We start from the raw sequence: 12195 nt of genomic DNA on the forward strand, positions 1-12195 counted from the left end.
CAGTAGATGGGGATGGTGTATCAAGTTAAAAGACTGAGGCATGCATTGCACTGAGACTCCAAAGTAGTCATTAAGACATTTGCATTAAAGGATGCCTGTGTGTACAAAATAATGATTCAACAAAAATTAAAGAGCTGTATAAAGCTTAGTATGTGCAGGAATAATGCTGAAGGGTGGCAGTTTGCTGCTGGAAACCCTCACAAATAATGATAGTTGGATCAGCAGTGACAAAACTATTGTAAATTTGTTACTTTGCAGCGTTTGATAGAAGCAGAAAGCAGAGTGAGAGAAAATTTAAAGTGCTTCAAGTGCATTCCATGAAGTGACTGGTAGGAAGTGACCGAGACCGGTAACATCCATGGGATGTGCTTGAATAATTTCGAGTCCAGAATCCAGGTCAAATCAACTTCTCTTTCAGGGCACACAACCTACCTTGCAAAACCTAAAGGAGCCTGTTTGTTTTTCCCTGTGACAAACGTGGTGCTCAGAGCAGCGAGCAGGGAAACGTTCCCTGAGGCCAAGCCAGGGGAAAGGCGGAGCTGGGATGGGAACGCGGCTTCCACGGCGTGATCCGTGGGCTTCTCCTCCAGGAGCAGCCACCATCTGTAACAACAGCGCTTCATGGGAATGTCTGAGCTCCACCAGTCCCTTCTGAGGCGCCTTTCAGGACAGTTTTAGCTCCACTGGTAACAAATAAGCAAATTCCGATTCCTGCAGGCTAAGATGGGCTGGTTGGGATAGTCCCTGAGTGTCTTGGGGACAGGAGAGGCACAAGAATGCCTTGGATGCAGAAGTGGAAGGAAGGGTTGTGTGTTAAACAAGAGGTGGCAAAATGATGTTAGGCAGCAAGAGCTTTCCTTAGCAATTTCAGTAATAAAATAGTACATGTGTTGTCTGTTAATTAATATCTCTGGTACTTGGAGCACAATTCTGGAGCACATAAGATGGATTAAGGGAGGTAAAATTTAACTTATGTACTGGCAGCTTAAGACATATTGTTGATTTAATCTCATTGAACTGCTCAACTGATCCATAGAACTGAACAGAACCTGAACAGGAAGGGCCAGAGCAGAAGAAAAGGCTGGAAAACAAACCCTGCAGTAGCAGACATGTCGAAAGCTTCGTGGAATGAGCAAAGAAGAAGAATTCATAAAATGAAACAGTAATTCCTTTCCAGAAGATTAACCAAATGGAAATGCTCAGCACACAGGACTGGTTAATTAATAGTCAGGTCCATCAGTTCCCTGTAGGATTTTCCATTTAGGAGAGAGTCTCTCGTCTTAAAACAGAGCCAGGTGAAATCACTGAAGTTGCACTACTGTGGCTTAATTGTTTTAAGTCACTCTCAGGTTTATGTAGTACTAAGCTAACCTCTGGTCTTAGTGTTTTCCAGTTATTTGCCTTCAGGATAAATGTCCTCTTCCTCCCTTTGCACTGATTGTAGAGTTCTTGTTAAATATCATACAGAAACTCCTCTTTCTGTAAATGTAGTGTCAGAAGAATTAGTGCTTTGCCATGTCATATACACAGAGTTTGCCTCAGTTTTTATTATTTGGGGTTAACTTACTTGATCCTTGCAAGTCCCCTATAAATTGAACTTCACTCCTTAATTATTCTTTAGTGCTTCTCTGTATGAAATTTATACTGTGAATATTTTTCCTTGCTTAGTCATCTTTGGGTCTGAAGCAGCAAAACCAGCGAAAATAATAACTTCAGTGCAGGTTAAAGTCCTTTCCTTCCTTCCTTTTCCTTGAACTGAGCTCAAAATGCTCACCTGCCCTGGAGCCTGCTGGCAAAGCTGGGCTTGCTTGCAGGGTGGCCCAGTGGCCCTTGGTGGTGGCCCAGCCATGGCTCAGAGCAGGACTTGAAGTGCATTTTTAAAGGCAGTTGGAGTTTCATTTCCAAAGTTTCCATCTTTAGCTGTTGAGCAACCCCCCAAAACAGGCAAAAATCACTTCAGGCCCCGGGGTTTGGTTGGGTCAGTGATGGGGAGAACTGTTTTAACCACACTGTGGGTTTGTCCAAAACAGGTTGAGTTTGGGTTCAGGGGGCACTTTAACTGAAACTTTTGCTTTATAAAGAAAAGAGAGAGAGACAAAAAGAGAGGATTTATAGTACAAAGCAGAAGATAATGTAAAAGAGAAAACTGCCCCCCTCCCCCAGTTGAATATTTATTCCTGCTTTTTTCTCCAGTATGAAGCAAGAAGATATTTAACTTTGGTATTAAAATTAAGTGGCTTTGTGCTGGAGTTCATACCTACATTTAACAGACATTAAGCAAATTATTCCTTATTTAATCTCTTCCCTACCAACTACAGTGTCCCTTTTCTGCCACCTAAAGGAAGGAGAAGTGCCCCATGGGCTCTTCCCAAAAAGCAAAAACTGCTTCCATCCCTGCAGACCAAGTTTTTCCTCCCTAATTCCTCATCCTGTGGTCTCATAACGTGGCAAACAGAGGGACAGGACACTTGAAAAGCCCCTGCTGAGCTGTCATTTAAACCCTAGCATTTCAGTAGGGGTGTGATGTATAAGAAATTTGGAAGGTGGTTGTTTTGTTTTTTTTCTCATGGTTGTCCTAGCATATAGGCCCCAGTCCAGCAGAGCACTTAAATCCATGCTTAACTTCAAACATGTGAGGAGTTGGAGTCAAGTATGTGCTTAAGTGCTTCCTCTGCATCCCCTGCCAGCGCCGTGACGCGGGGTTTGGGTCCTACGGTAGCAGGTGAGTCACTTGGTAAATCTCTCCCTGCTCTGAAGTGATTTCATGACAACTTTTCTCCTTGAAATAACCATTCCTGGGTTGTTTGTTTGTTTGTTTGATTTTGGCATCAGATGAATTGCACTCTCACTGCTCACACAGGGGTTTGTGGTGTCTGTGTTTAAAGGTGGGTGTATCATTCACCTTCTGGTGAATCTGACTTCTCTCTGGGAGAGGTCAGGTTTTGGGGGTTGTTTCTGCGTGTGAATTTAGAGCTGCAATTTTAAACTCCATCCCCTGAGATAAAAGGTATCAATCTGTAGGGAAATCCTTCCACTGAAAGCAGAGTTCCCTGATGCTCTCACAGCTGTGATGAGGACAGGACCGGGTTGGAATTACCCGATGGATGAGCGTGTCCCCCTGGCAGAGCAGCTCAGTTTGCAATCCTGTACCTTTTCCCTGCCTTCCAAGAGATTTATTTCATTCTTTAAAGGAAATTTGGGCCGTGAAGAGCGAGGAGCCCGTGTGTGTATCCGCCCTTTCACAGCTGGGCTCTTGGCAAAGTGTCCCTCCCGCTGTTAAACGCGGTGACCTCGCTGCCTGTGATTTACTAACTGTTTTACAAACATTTCCTCACTCTGTGAGGTTTGATATGTTCTCCATCCTCAACAGCTCAACGGAGCCACTCGACCACCGAGCCAAACCTGCCTTTGTTTACAGCTTTTCCGGAAATTTTCGCAGGGGGGAGGGGGGGAAAGAAACCCCAAAACTTTCTCCTTTTCCAGTGTTTTATTTTTAAGTCAACACTTTCTATGGTTTATTTGTGCAAAGCAGCATTCGGGTACAAGGTATTGCACCGTGTCCAAGTGGGAATTGCTGCCTTTCTAAAAATAAATGGGGGGGTCATGTGAACCAGTGCAGAAAAATCTGAAGATACCAAATATTACAGGACCTTTACATTTGGTGGTTCTTTTTTTTCCATAATATTCCTGGCCTGGATTTTTCTGAACTTTTTTTTCCCACATCAGTTTCTATAATAGACTATAACGTAAAATGATGAAACACAGGAAGGAATCTTCTTTTAAACAAAATTATCAGTGTTAAAAATAACAGCCCTATTTTCCCTCAGTGTGCTTTTTTTTTTTCTTTTCTTATAAGGGCTTTATTTAGTACTCTTGCCATTAGACATAGCCAGAGAGCCCAGTGATATTTAAGCAGCATTTTATTTCATTAAAGCTTAATTTTCCTAAATGCTAATTTGCCTCGTGTGCCTTAAAAATCCCATAGATTTAATTTCATATTTTGGGCAGGGAACTTGAAACTTGGGACTCTCTGGAGGAGGAAATCAGGCAGCTGTGCCTGTTCTTTGCATTGAAAGTTAGCACAAATTAAAATTAGAATGGGATGGGAATGTTTTGCTTGCATGTTTTCGCAGTGGAGATATGTTTCATGGAAATGGCCTTGTTTTGATGACAGTTTCTCAGGGTCAGGGTGGAATTTCTAGGGGAAAAGAGGAGATAAGAATAACCTGGGATTCTTGGAGAAGGGCATGTGGGGCTCCTCGTGCCCAGGTATCTGGTGCTGCCAGGAGTGGGATTTTCTCTCCCTTCTCTCTTTCCTTCTAAAAAATACATTTATTTAATGTGTTTATTGTTTCCCTTAAAAATGCTGCCTACAGGAAGTCCCTTCCAGTGTTCTTTATTCTGAAATAATCACTTGTCTGTGATATTTCAGAGTGCAGAAATAAAATCAGCTGGTTTATTGAACTCCTTGTTGAAAATTGGCAATTGATGATACAAGAGGTAAAGGAATTCAGAGAAGGTCGTGCCTTCTATGAGGTGTGCAGGTCACTCAGGACTGGGGATCAGATTTAAATCTGTTTCCAAAGCTTTTCTTGGTTTTGTCCTGCTCAGTCTGTTCTTGGAGCTGGATCCCACTGAATGTGTATTTTCAGACCTATCTGAGCAATAAGTATTTTCCTTGGATGTTACAGACTGACAGAGGAAAATTTCAATGACCTACAAAGGTGTTGACACTGAACTCCTGCACAACAGGAATGGATATTGTCAAAACAGCTCCGTGCTCTGGTTGTGTTTCTATCCCGTGGCTATATTACATTTATTGCATTTTTAATCCTGTGAAATACAAGTGAATTAGAATTCTAAATCTTCCTTTTAAATGCATTAGATTATTAATGCTGTTAAAGGAAATACCCACAAATGGAATTATTTCTGGAGGGTTTGTTTGCTTGTTGTAATCGCTCGGAATCACTCAGGCATTCAAGGGAATTTCTGTGCCAGGGTACCGAGTCAAAACAAGAGACAGAACCTTCACCAAAGGAAAACAACCTTTAGATACTGAGGGAAAACACTTTAAAAACACTTTGTGTCTAGGAATTATAATTATTCACATAATATTTGTTATTTAATGATGGTGTTAAAGTGAAAGCTGGAAAGAAATGAGTTGGAATACTGAAGTAAATGAGTATTTAATTAATGTAATTAAGTAAATTCAAGTAAATGAACATTTTCTTCAGTTTCCTTACATATATGGGATGGAAAAAATAAAAGAAGGAAAATAAGAGTCACGTTGAGTGGTTACAGCCCCACAGAGGCTCAGGCTGCTGGAGCAGGGCAGTCCTGCATCCCTGCATCCCACACGGCACATTCCCACTCTGGGAAAAAAACATTTCCCCTTTCAGTTTGGTGTGAAAATTTGAATAATAAGTGACTGTTACGCAGCACGAGCTCAGAAAAGGGGTTTAGAAGGGGGTGAAAGTGGGAAATGTGGAGTGTGGGGTTGGTGTGCCTGAGGATCAGGAGCTGCGACCCCGTGGTCAGCTCGTGATCCGGAATGTTGCGTGTGACTCCGGGGGGACCGTGGGCAGGGCCGGCACAGGAACAAGCCCTCACTCAAATTCTTGAGGGTATTTGATGAACTGCTGAGTTTCCTGGTTTCTGCTTGTCCTCTCAGCAGGAAAAATCCCTAAATTTCAATCTTCTATTGCCGTTCTCGTCCTGGTTCTGTTGCAGGTGAAATTATTGTGGTGCAGACAGGGAGCACTTCTAACAGATTCACTGATGGAGCTGATGCTTTTTTTTGTTGCCTTCTCAGGATCTTTTGGGTTTTTTCCTTTCCCTGAACCTACTTTTAGGATATTCTTGTGCAGCTTGGCAGCTGTGTGACCTCATGCCAGGAGAAGCAGGGTGGACAAAGCGGCACGAGGGCATCGCGTGCCTTGGCTGTGCCTGAGTTTAAATCCGTAGTTCTGGAGATGTTCATCATCCCAGAAATGAAGGGAAGGACACAAACAGCATGCTTGGCCCTAAGAAATTATTGATTAATGTCTTCTTATAAAGTAGGTGGCCACATATCAAGAAGCCAGGTACAAGTCCTGACCGTGGGCGTGTTTCGGAAGCAATCTGGGATGAATCCTGGTGGGAAAGAGGTGCAGGAAAGAGAAAGGGAAAACGCTGTACTTGCTTGTCCCTTGGTGCTGAGGACACCAAGCCCTGGCTGCAGCCACCTCACCACTCTCTCCACATGCTTGTGGTTCTGGGGGATGATATAAGTGGTGTGGAGTGGTTTTGTTGCTATGGGAAAAGTGCTGAAAAAGGCTGGATCTCTTGTAGGGCTCAGATCCTTTGGGCATTTAATGTACAGTTTCTGCTGAGGACACTCAGAATTATACCTCTGATTCTGAATTGCTTGAATGTTGAAACATATGGTCCTGTGTGCTGTTCACTAGGAAACAACTGGCTGTATCCAAGCTGCCAAACTCAAATAAACTCGGGCTGTAGGGAAGGGGGGAACCTGCAGCAGCTCAGAGGAACTTTAAAAAAGGGGGGTTGACTGAAAAGCCAACCTGACACACAGAAAAATGCTAATTGAACTAGTGCCATATATCGGTAACAGATAATTAAATGTTAATAGCTGAGAAGTTTTTCAATTAAAAATGAACTGTTTGTGTCCTCCTGGTTTCTTCAGGGGGCCAGGTTCGTGTCGCTGGCGTTTGGTGCGTTCCCTGCTACAGTAATCATTTTAATAAAATGCAATTATCTGCATAATTAATTTCTTTGACTGCTCTGCTGTGTCCTTCCCTTGCAGAGGCCAGAATGTCAAAGATCAAGTAGACTGGAGAAAATAAAAAATTCACATTGTGAAAGGGATATAAAAAATACTTGGAATTTCAATGCATTGGCTTCTATTTATCTCAAATGTCAAGGGCAGTGTAAAATGTATTTTTAAAATGTGTTTTTGTATGGTTTGAGCCCATTCTTGGCGTAGTTGCGAATCTAGAGGGGCCATTGTTCTTTGAGAGAGTTTGAGGGGGTTTCTTTGTACAAAGTGACAAAAAGAAGACTTGGAGTACTGGGCTGCCATTGTTCCTGTGCGGCGCTGTAAAATTTGATTTGAAATTAGGACCTCGGGGCAGGCTCTTCAATAGCCAGTTTTTATTTTCTGCCAGCATTTTAATCACTCTTGGGCTTAAAGTGGATGACCAACATAATGCCTCTATGTTTAATAGAACAGTTCATATCTTGAAGGCCAGTTAACTGAATTCAGGGATCTGTCATCTGCCCAACATTAGTCTTTTCTGTTTCCTGTCTATTTATGAAGATAGCTCTCCACTCCAGCCAGCTCTCAAAGAAGAGCAACTCTTTCTTTCTTTCTCTTTCCTTTTTTTTTTTCCTTCCCCCCCTCACCCTCTGAATTTCTCCAGTGCTCTGACATGTCTTTCAGTGAGCTCTTAAAGGAGCCGGGCTGTGCGAGTGTCACCAGATGGGGCCAGGAGGGAGGGACAGATGGGAGGGTCAGATTTCCCAGTGAAACGGGATGAGATGACGGGGAGGGAAAAGTGATCCCTTGGCCTAAGCCTCGCTCACCTCGTTGGGATTCGCGGTGCAGGGACGTGTGGGTCGGGAAATGAGGAAAACCGGGGGAGAGGTGCGGGATTGAACAGGCTGATGAACGAGTGACGTCGCGCTCAGAGCAAGGGGGGAACTGCAGCGTGTTCTGGTCCAGTTGCAAAGGGGATTGTCCGGGGTGTTGGGGTAATTTGAACCCTCTGGGTGGACCCATCCTGGTAATTCATGCTCGTGTTTGCTGGGGAGGTGCCAGGCTCGTGGGCTGGCTCTTGGCAGCACGTGTTGGTGTTGGTGGAGCTCAGAGCGTTTGAGGGTCTGTGGGGAGCTGTCCCCTGCTGTCCCCTGGTTACACACAGGGGCTCCTGCAGGAGAGGACTCAGCCAGAGCTGTTGCTCAGGTTTAAAGCTGCTCAGTAGATATGAACTAGTAGATGGGAGGGTTTGCTGGTTTAGAGTTGTCACTTCTCCAGCACTGCTCGACCTGAGGTCCTTGTACCTCACAAGTGTCCTGCCTCCACACGTGCCCTCCTCTGTGGCAGCAGGTCCTGCACTGGGAGCGGGATCCTACCCCTCCTGTCCTCACCTGGGGTGTCACACAGGAGTTTGATGGGGTGTCAAGGTGGTTCTAAAAGGCAAGTTGCACTTTTCTTAAGAAGGCAGAAAGGATTGGAGTGGATGTTCCCTCAGTAATTTGGTTTGGGGTTGCTGTCGTGAGTGCTCGTTGTCACAGTGGTGGTACGTGTGATTAGGGAAGGGACTTCAACCACGAGGCTGTTTCACACTGACCACTAACTGGTCATTAACTGGGAATGGCTTCTGATTGAGTTAAAACTGGGCAAAGCTGACACCAGCAGCCCAAAGTAAAGGGGAAAATTTTCATATCCCATTACTAATTATGGCCTGTTACACATTACAGTTAATTCCTAGCAAGCTCCAATTTGGGGTCAGTTTGCCAGAAATGAAGCAGATTTTGATGTTTCAGTCATAATCATCTGATGCCTTTGTTGTCTTTATTTGTCCATAATCAACAGAATCCTGCTTGTGTTCCATGCTGTTCCTCGTGGATGCAGGAGAAGGGTGGCTCACCAGGGCTGGGGATCTGGGAGAGGTTAATATATTCAGCAGCATCAAGCAGAGCTTTTCATTCACGTTCAAATGGGGCTGTGTGGGTGGTTCCACAATGTGGGAAACGCTTTTCATTGAGGAATCTGAATATTTTGTAAGGAAGTGAATAGTTGCAAATAATCTTTTCTGTGACACTGAAATAAAGGACAAATGAGCTATTCTCAGAACATACTGAAGCGTTGTTGTCTTCAGTGATTTAACAGAGCTCATACAGAAAAAAACATTCCAAACTTGACAGATTCATATCCTAATCTTTTGCTCCTCCATCAGGAGACTGGGGGTGTGTGTGGCTGATCCTGGTCTTAGCGGGTTTTCCAACCTCAGTGCTTCTGTGATATAATGTCAGGATGAAATTTTGCTCTCACTGTTTTACTGAGGTGAAGGATTTTTTTGTCCCTGCCTTACCTGCAGAACATCTCGTTGTCTGCAGGGTTTGGAGGACAGGGCCAAGAGTTCAAGGAGCCACGATCCAGAGCCCTGCTTTTGCAGCATCCCCATCCGTGATCTCTGGCGGCAATGCTGCAGGGATGAAGTGGTGCTTGCCCTGCAGTCTGCACACATAAAGCACTGCAGGAATTCAGGGCAGCTGCTGCAGCCCCCTGTGCTCTGTGTTCCCACATAATAAAACTTACAGCAAGTCCAAGGGATCTCCAAGGCAGGCCCTGAGTAGGTCACCATTAGCCCCCACTAAACGTGATTAACTTTATCCATCTCCTGGTGCATTTCTTTCCAATCCACTCCAGTGCTTGATTTAATTTTCCCTTTATGTAAACTCCAAGGTTTAGCTTCATTAGAGTGATTGCAGGGATTCCCTGCACAGGGCCGGCTGCTTCCCTGATCCCTCCGGGGCTTTCCTGCCAACCCCTCCTGGGGGCAGAAGTGGAGGAGTCACTGACAGCAGGGCATGAAAGAGCTGGCAAGGGCAAGTTGCTCAGAGGGGAAATCTGGTAGGAATTCTCCTCTGGAAAATTGAGCAGCAGGTTAGATCAGGTGGGGAGGAGAGAAGCTGGCCCTGGAATTCCAGTCCTGATGGAATCTCAGCTGGGATCCAGACTGGGTGAGGTCTGTGCCTGTTTTCCTGAGCATCATGTGGATTAGGTGATCAGTAGATATTATTTTTTTTTTTTTTTTTTTTGTAATAATTAGAAACTAGCTGTAAAATTATTTTGGAGAGATTCAGTAAATTAGAGTAGTGCCCTTGTTTTGAATTACCCAATTCTGAATTGTCTGTCCCCAGAAGAGTATCTTGTGCTACACGAGCCTTTATTTGTTCTTACCTTCTCTAACAAGTTCAAAACCCAACCACAATTGTTCTCAAGCTTTAGGAGGTTAATATTGTACAGACCATTTTAAACTCATTTTCTTACCAAAAAAAAAGGGACTTCTGGCTTTTTCCACAGTATTAGATCTATCATATCAGAGTACTTTATTGAATATTTTATTGACCGTCTGCTTGCCCTATGCTAACCTGCCTGACATCCGAAGTTCCTCTCTCTCTGGAGATGCCACGTCAGTTCCCATCAAGCAGCTGAGCGTGAATCTTCCCTTCGTGTTTGCTGGGGAGGAGCTGCAGCCCAGCAGGAGGACGCTGGGCCCTGGTGCATCGAGGGGGTGTCCGGCCCTGCCTGGGGGTGGATTTAAGGTGGTCTGGGCGAGGCTCTGCCCCCCTGGGCCTTCCATCAGCGTTTCGGGTGGTTCTGCCCTACTCAAGTGTAAAGGTATCGAAGGGGAAAATTTCTTCCCCTGGCAAGGTGAATTACTTGACTTCTCATAGGAGGAAGGCTTGGAGGAAGAGGGAAGTGCCTCATCTGCTTGAATCAGGCAGGGACACGGGGTTGGTGTACCGAGCTGCTGCAGTTGCAAGGGCATTTTAATTGTCTCCCTTCGTTTTCCAAAATTTTATAGCTGTTATTAATGTTTAATTTTGCTTTCTCTGCAGCTTCCTTTTTTAAATTGGATGATGTTTAAATTCTATATTTTCTTTCTGCCTAGAAAAACAGAAAAAACCCACGTGTTTTGTCACTGTAGGGTTTTATGGCCATATAAACACTTCCCTTGCAGAGTCTACTGGGCATCAGTTTGAGAGCTCTGCTGCCCTCTCAATAATGTGACCACGGTTTTTTTGCTGTGCTGTGTGACATTTGCTAAATAATTTTAAGTTGAGGGAGGTATAAATCTTTCATAATTCCTTAGCTGACGTGGTTGAAATAATGGACGGTGTCATTACAGGCTCTCCTTCGTATGCAATGATTGTTTGACAGACATTGTGGCGTCTCTGAGCAAGCATCCAGGGGAAAAGGGGAAAACAGGATTTTCCCCAAAGCCATAAAATATTTCAGGCCACCTTTCGTGGTGTGCTGTTTCAAAATTCTTTTTTAAACAGAACCTCAAAATATTTAGAAAATTTGCTTTCCTTCGAGGAATAAGAATTCACACAACAGGACGACTCTACCTGAGCTCTGCTGCTCTTAGAAAGCTCTCAGAGAAATAAGCAGAGCTGGAAGGACAGACTGTTGTGTTGAGTTTCTGAGTGTGTTTTCGTTGTGGTGGAGTTGAAGAGGTGAACAGAGTTGGTTCAGATTATATCGCTGTGGCTGCACCATCCGACAGATCCGTGTTGGCAGCAGCTCCAACACAAAATGCAATAAGAAACGGAGGAAATCTAATTTTTTGTTGTTGTTGTGGTTATGGAAATCTGTGGAGAAGGGGGTCCATGGGGCACAGGCCCTGGGACATGTGTGGGTTAGGCAGATCTAGCATTTTAGTGCCTTTCCTTCCAAACTTGGTGTCAGATGTTGTAAGTTAATTTATTTTCCCATTAGTTCTTGCTAATGATAATAAAACTTCTTTTAAAAGCTTTCCTAATTAATGATCTTCTTGCTCCCAAACAAAAACTATATTGTCTGTGAGAAGTGCCTGAGTATTTTAAAAACAACGGGCTGTTGGTAGGTTTTATTGCCTCATGAATTTAGGGTCAACACACCTATTATTTGCCAGAGTTAATTTGTGCTGGGTTATTGACTCTCGGGTTGTTGGGGATATCTGACTCTTGTGAAAGTTACACTCATCTCAAATGGTTGTAATTTTATTCCTCGTGCTCTGGTGCCACAATATTTAGCTCATAAAAGAAGGGGAACAGTTGTACAAAGGCAGGTATTTAACTGAGAGCAGGGGAGTAAAGACTGTCATTGCTCTTGATACTCCTTCTTTCTAACCCTGAATGGTTTTAACTTTCCTTTAGATAAAGGAGAGGGGGAAAAGACAACTTTATAAAAGTGTACAAGATACTTAGGATTTGTAAAAGTACCCAATTAGGCTTTTAGGATTCCCCCTTGTCCAAGGGGAAGCTTGGCTGGTTGCAACGGGCTCAGCAGACCCAAAACAACCAGCTCCCCAAAGAAAGATGGAAGAGATTGGTTTTTTTGTGTGTCAAGGTGAAAATACATACTTTGCACTCTCCAAACTGAAAGCACAACAGATAGTAAAGCTAGCAGTTGGTTTAAAG

At 44.0% G+C, this 12195-nt stretch overlaps 1 protein-coding gene across 9 annotated transcripts in view; it reads left to right on the forward strand.

The window, feature by feature from the left end:
• BCAS3 (BCAS3 microtubule associated cell migration factor) overlaps nt 1-12195 on the forward strand; it is a 302017-nt gene that overhangs the window by 182654 nt on the left and 107168 nt on the right. The gene's annotated exons all lie outside the window — the stretch shown is intronic.

Source organism: Myiozetetes cayanensis, unplaced genomic scaffold (assembly GCF_022539395.1).
Source record: "Myiozetetes cayanensis isolate MyiCay16 unplaced genomic scaffold, myiCay2020 scf27, whole genome shotgun sequence".
Taxonomy (NCBI): Eukaryota; Metazoa; Chordata; class Aves; order Passeriformes; family Tyrannidae; genus Myiozetetes; species Myiozetetes cayanensis.